The following is a 6,569-nucleotide window of genomic DNA, read 5'->3' as shown; positions in this document are numbered from 1 at the left end:
GATGACAAGCGTGAGCCACCGCATCCAGGTAAGAAATCCCGTGTGATTCCATCCTAGGAGGTCCCTAGCATCCTCAGTCACAGAAATAGAAGGTAGAATGGGGGCGGGGGTGCTAGGGGCTGGGGAGGGGGACAGAGAGTGAGTGTTTTATGGGGACAGAGTTTCAGTTTTTGAAGATGAGAAAGTTCTGGAGATGGGCTGGGTGCAGTGGCTCCCACCTGTAATCCCAGAACTTTGAGAGGCCGAAGCAGAAGGCTCGCTTTAGCCCAGGAGTTTAAGATTAGCTTGGGCAACATAGCAAGCCCTCATCTCTACAAAAATAAAAAAATTAGGCCGGGCGTGGTGGCTCACACCTGTAACCCCAGCACTTTGGGAGGCCGAGGCGGGCGGATCACGAGGTCAGGAGATCGAGACCATCCTGGCTAACACAGTGAAACCCCGTTTCTACTAAAAATACAAAAAATTAGCCAGGCGAGGTGGCGGGCGTCTGTAGTCCCAGCTACTCGGGAGGTTGAGGCAGGAGAATGGCGTGAACCCGGGAGGCAGAACTTGCAGTGAGCAGAAATTGTGCCACTGCACTCCAGCCTGGGCAACAGAGCGAGACTCTGTCTCAAAAATAAATAAATTAGCTGGGTGTGGTGGTGCTCGCCTGTAGTCCTAGCCACCCGGGAGGCCAAGGCAGGAGGATTGCTTGAGCCCCAGAGTTTAAGGCTGCAGTGAACTACGATTGTGCCACTGTACTCCAGCCTGGGTGACAGAGGAAAACCCTGTCTCTAAAAAGCAAAAAAAAGAGAAGGTTCTAGAGAGGGATGGTGGTTATGGAATGCTTATGCAATAATGTTAATGTACGTAATGCTGCTGAACTGTGCATGTCATATGTTTAACATGATAAATTTGGCCGGGTGTGGTGGCTCACACCTGTAATCCCAGCACTTTGGGAGGCCGAGGCGGGCGGATCACGAGGTCAGGAGTTAGAGACCATCCTGGCTAACACGGTGAAACTCCAAAAAAATTAGCCGGGCATGGAGAATGGCATGAACCCGGGAAGCAGAGCTTGCAGTGAGCCGAGATCTCGTCACTGCACTCCAGCCTGGGCAACAGAGCGAGACTCCATCTCAAAAAAAAAAAAAGATACATTTTATGTTATGCACGTATTACTACTATTTTATTTTTATGTTTATTTTTCGAGACAGAGTCTTACTCTATTGCCCAGGCTGGAGTGCAGTGGTGCGATCTCAGCTCACTGCAGCCTCTGCCTCCTGGGTTCAAATGATTCTCCTGCCTCAGCCTCCCAAGTAGCTGGGATTACAGGCATGTGCCACCATGCCCAGCTGATTTTTGTATTTTTAGTAGAGATGGGGTTTTGCCATGTTGGCCAGGCTGGTCTGAAACTCCTGACCTCAGGTGATCCGCCCACCTCGGCCTCCCAAAGTGCTGGAATTACAGGCATGAGCCACCGCACCCGGTCCATATATTACTACAATTTAAAAAGGGAAAAATAAGGCCGGGCGCAGTGACTCATGCCAGAAGTCCTGTAATCTCATGCCAAAAGTGATATAATCCCAGCACTTTGGGAGGCTGAGGCCGGTGGATCACTTGAGGTCAGGAGTTCGAGACCAGCCTGGCCAACATGGTGAAACTCCGTCTCTCCCAAAAATATAAAAAATTAGCTGGGCATGATGGTGGGGGCCTATCCCAGCTACTTGGGAGGCTGAAGCAGGAGAATCGGTTGAACCCGGGAGGCAGAGGTTACAGTGAGCCGAGATCTTGCCACTGCACTCCAGCCTGGGCAACAGAGGAAGACTCTGTCAAAAAAAAAAAAGGGAAAAATATATTAGATTCTCTACCCCCTGAAACACATAACCCTACTAATGCCCCAGGTTACAGATGGGGAAACTGAGGCACAGCTTGTGTGATGAGCAAGGATGCCATTTTGCAAAGGGGCAGGGCAGGGTTCAATGGGGCCACCTGGCCTTCCCATCCTGCCCCCTGCCCTGGGTTCTTGAGGCCTGGGTGGTCTAGCGCTGCAGCCCCCGCACCCTCGGCACCTCTCACATCCCAGGGCACGGGCTCGGCTCGATTTCCTCTCCAGTCTCTGTTCTTTTGCTGACCTGAGAAAAACCACAGACTCAGCAGATTTCACAGGAGAAGTGCCAGGAAGCTTTGCTCAAAATACCTACTGCAGGTGGATGGGGCGTGGCAGCTGACACAGCGGGCGCCAGATTCCCTGGAGGCCCAGGAGACTCATGGAGCGCCTCCAAGGTCAGCAGCAACTCAGGCCTCCCCAGCCCTCTCCTTCTGGAAGGCACCAGGGTGGAAGCCACCAACCAGTGTGACTCAGCCCAGCTCCCTGGTCCCTGCCTGGTCTCCTGGCCTTTACCAAATACCTGTGGGTCCCACGTGCCTGGATGCCTGACCACGCAGGTCCCAGGGACCCATGGCCCTGGGAGCAGAGCAGGCAGGAGACGTCCCACCACCACAGGGCTCCAGAGACCCCCTGATTGTGGTTTATGCTGCACGACATGGCCCAGTGTGTGCGCGGGAGGGGGCATCCAGATTTGGTGCCCTGAAACCAAGCCCCATTCTTCCCTCTCTCAGCTCTGATTCCTCCTAAAACACTGCTGTCTGGATGCAGGGCTCATGCCTGTCATCCCAGCTACTCTGCGCTAAAGGCTGAGGCAGGAGGATCCTTTGAGCCCAGGAGTTTGAGACTAGCCTGGGCAACACAGGGAGATCCCCGTCTCTACAGAAAATACACAAGAGTTAGCCAGGTGGAGTGGTGAACGCCTGTGGTCTCAGCTACTTGGGAGGCTGAGGTGGGAGGATTGCTTGAGTCCAGGAGGTCGAGGCTGCAGTGAGCTGTGATCACACCACTGCATTCCAGCCTGGGTGACAGAGCAAGACCCTGTCTCAAAAACAATAATAAATAATAATAATCACTAATAAAAGCACCGTCCTCTCTTGTCCTCTGGGACACCCCTGCTCCTGATTTTTTCCCATGGTTTTGTGTGTGTATTTGTTTTTGTTTGAGACAGAGTTTTGCTCTTGTTGCCCAGGCTGGAGTGCAATGGTGAGATCTCGGCTCAGCGCAACCTCTGCCTCCGGGTTCAAGCGATTCTCCTGTCTCAGCCTTCTGAGTAGCTGGGACTACAGACATGTGCCGCCACATCCAGCTAATTTTGTATTTTTAGTACAGATGGGGTTTCTCCATGTTGCTCAGGCTGGTCTCAAACTCCTGACCTCAGGTGATCCGTCTGCTTCAGCCTCCCGAAGTGCTGGGATTACAGGGATAAGCCACTGCGCCTGGCCCCTTCCCATCTTTCTGGATGCATTTTATCAATTCTCCTTTAAGCCACCTCCTCATTCTCCTGGGCGGCTGGGGTTCAGTGCTGAGGCCTCTCACCCCTTCTTCACTTTCTCCACTGACAACATCCAGGTCAGTGACTTTAGCACTGGCGGCTGGGGCAGGTTGCTCAACCCTCCTGGCTATCTGTGTGGGTTCCCCCAAAGGCAGAGCCTGAAGCAAGGGTTTGGTGCAGATAGTTGGTTCGGGGAGCAGGGTGCGAGCTGGGTACCCCCCGGCCACCCTGAGTCCCACATTCATCAGGGACCCTCTGAGGAACTGAATCCAACATTCCCCAGGTTGACCACCCAAGGTGAGGACACAAGGCCAAGGCCTTCCCGTTGGTCCTCAGACCCACATCAAGCTCCCGCTGCCACAGGGCCTTTGCATGTGCTGTTCCCTCTGCCACCCTCCCAGGCTTTACCTGGCATCCCCTTCTCAGCTTTTAGGCCCAGGCAGGAGAGGGCCCCCTGTGCCCAGGAGGCCGCCCCTGCCCCGAGATGCCCTAGACGTGGTCCATGCCTGCTTCTCTCCGGTTCCACCACAACCCAGAATGACGGTTTCCTTGCTAGCTTGCTGGTGTGTATCCCACCTGACAGGGAGCACCAGTGGCAGGGAGTGGGTCTGTATCTCCATTAGGTGATGGGTGGACACCTGCCTCCGTGCCCCTTCTCTCGATGTAGACAGCATCAACTGTGCTGCCCGATTGCCACAGAAATAATCCATTTTTAATCTGCGTGGGTCTTTTTACTAATTATGAGCTCAATAGCTCAATGTCATATGGAATCCGGGAACAGGAAAACGACATCTGTTTAAAAAAAAAAAAAAAAAAACCTGGTGAAATACAAATCCAAATAAAATAGCATTTGGAATTTAGTCAATAATCATGAAATAGTAATTGTTATCACTTTTTTTCTGAGACGGAGTTTCGCTCTTGAAACCTTGTCTCTATAATAATAATAATTTTTTAAAAAATCCCAAATAAGGTTGAGAACAGTGGCTCATGCCTGTAATCCCAGCATTTTGGGAGGCCAAGGTGGGAGAACCGCTTGAACTCAGGAGTTTGAGACCAGCCTGGGAAACATGGCAAAATCCCATCTCTACTAAAAATACAAAAATTAGCTGGGTATAATGTCACTCACCTGTAGTCCCAGCTATGTGGGAGGCTGATCCCAGAGGATTGCCTGAGCCTGGGAAGCAGAGGTTGCAGTGAGCCAAGATCGCACCACTGCAGTCCAGCCTGGGTGACAGAGTGAGACCTTGTCAAAAATAATAATAAGAAGAAATAAATAAATAAATAGGAAACTCAAAATTGCTAACGTGAAAAAAAAAAGGGGGCGAATGCCTTCAGATGAGGCTCAATCTAGGAACTCAAACAACCTTCTAGAAATCTGTCCTTTTGGGCTGGGCACGGTGGTTGGCACATGCCTGCAATCCCAGCAGTGTGGGAGGCTGAGGCCAGATAATCACTTGAGCTCAGGAGTTCAAGACCAGCCTGGGCCACATAGAGAGACCCCCATCTCTACAAAAAAATACAAAAATTAGCCAGGCATGGTGGTGCATGCCTATAGTTCCAGCTACTTGGGAGACTGAGGTAAGAGGATCTCTTGAGCCCAGGAGTTTGAGACCAACCTGGGCCTGGACAACATAGTAAGATGCTGTCTCTACTAAAGATCAAAAAAAGTAGTCAGATGTGATGGCATGCATCTGTAGTCCCAGCCAAACGGAAGGCTGAAGTGGGAGGATTGCTTGAGCCCAGGAGGTCAAGGCTGCAGTGAGCTGTGATTGCACAACTGCACCCCAGCCTGGGCGACAGAGCAAGACTCTGTCTCAAAAAAATTATAAAAACTAGCTTGGCATGGTGGCGGGCGCCTGTAGTCCCAGCTACTCGGGAGGCTGAGGCAGGAGAATGGCGTAAACCCAGGAGGCGGAGCTTGCAGTGAGCTGAGATCTGGCCACTGCACTCCAGCCTGGGCGACAGAGCGAGACTCCGCCTCAAAAATAAAAAAAATAGCTGGGTGTGGTGGCGGGCGCCTGTAGTCCCAGCTACTCGGGAGGCTGAGGCAGGAGAATGGCGTAAACCCAGGAGGCGGAGCTTGCAGTGAGCTGAGATCTGGCCACTGCACTCCAGCCTGGGCGACAGAGCGAGACTCCGCCTCAAAAAAAAAAAAAAAAATTATAAGAAAGAAAAGAAAGGAAGAGAAGGATAAAAATAAAATTAAAAAAACTGTCCCCTTCCATTTGCTGCTGTGTCAGCATCTGCTTGAGACTGCACACCTCTTGGAGTAGTCAAGAAAGTCCACCATACCTCAACTCACACCATCCGTGGAGCCCACCCCAGCCACAGAAAACCACCTTTTCCTCCAATGGCCCAGTTCAAGTCCCAGGGCAGGCTCTCATTGGCCCACTTGGGTCACGTGGTCATCCCCCAGCCAATCACCAGCTCTGGGAGATGGAATTATCTGATTGGCCAAGTATGGGTCACGTGGTACACAATCTGTTTCCGGATAGTGACAGAACCGGTGGTTTTCAGCACGTGAAGGTGGAGGGGAAGGGGCACCCTAGGGAGGCACAGCCGTGTCAAAGGCCTGGAGCCTGGGCAGAGGGGCAAGAAAGCAAGGGGTCTCTTCCAGGAATTCCGGACGGTGCCCGGGGCACCGGGTGTTTGCAGGGAACAGATTCCGAGCGTGCACAAGAAGCCGGCACAGAATGAGGACCAGGCAAGCAGCGGTCAAGGAGGGTCCAGAGTCCCGGGTCCTATGGGGCGACTCCACCCGGGGAGGGTCCCAGCTCCACGTGGCCCTTGCTTGTGCCCAGGGACAGATGGACAGCCCCAGGGATCAAGGGGTCCAGGGATCTGTGGGGGAGGGATGGGGAGGCCCCACCCACTCCACGCAGGAGGTTGAGGTGTCCTGGGACCACGTGTCCAGGCCTGAGGGATCAGGGGAGGCCACCGAGAGTTGTGGGGACACAGAAGCCCATATGCAATGTTTGCTTTTTTTGTTGAGACGGAGTTTCACTCTTGTCGCCCAGGCTGGGGTGCAATGGCGCGATCTCGGCCGGCCTACTGCAACCTCCGCCTCCTGGGTTCAAGCGATTCACCTGCCTCAGCCTCCTGCGCGGCAGGTAGGTATTACAGACGCACGCCACCACGCCCGACTAATTTTTGTATTTTTAGTAGAGACGGGGTTTCACCATGTTGGCCAGGCTGGTCTCGAACTCCCGA

Source organism: Colobus angolensis, unplaced genomic scaffold (genome assembly GCF_000951035.1).
Source record: "Colobus angolensis palliatus isolate OR3802 unplaced genomic scaffold, Cang.pa_1.0 Scaffold64, whole genome shotgun sequence".
Classification (NCBI taxonomy): Eukaryota; Metazoa; Chordata; class Mammalia; order Primates; family Cercopithecidae; genus Colobus; species Colobus angolensis.
The sequence above is the reverse complement of the archived record's forward strand: the minus strand, read 5'-3'. Positions refer to the sequence as shown.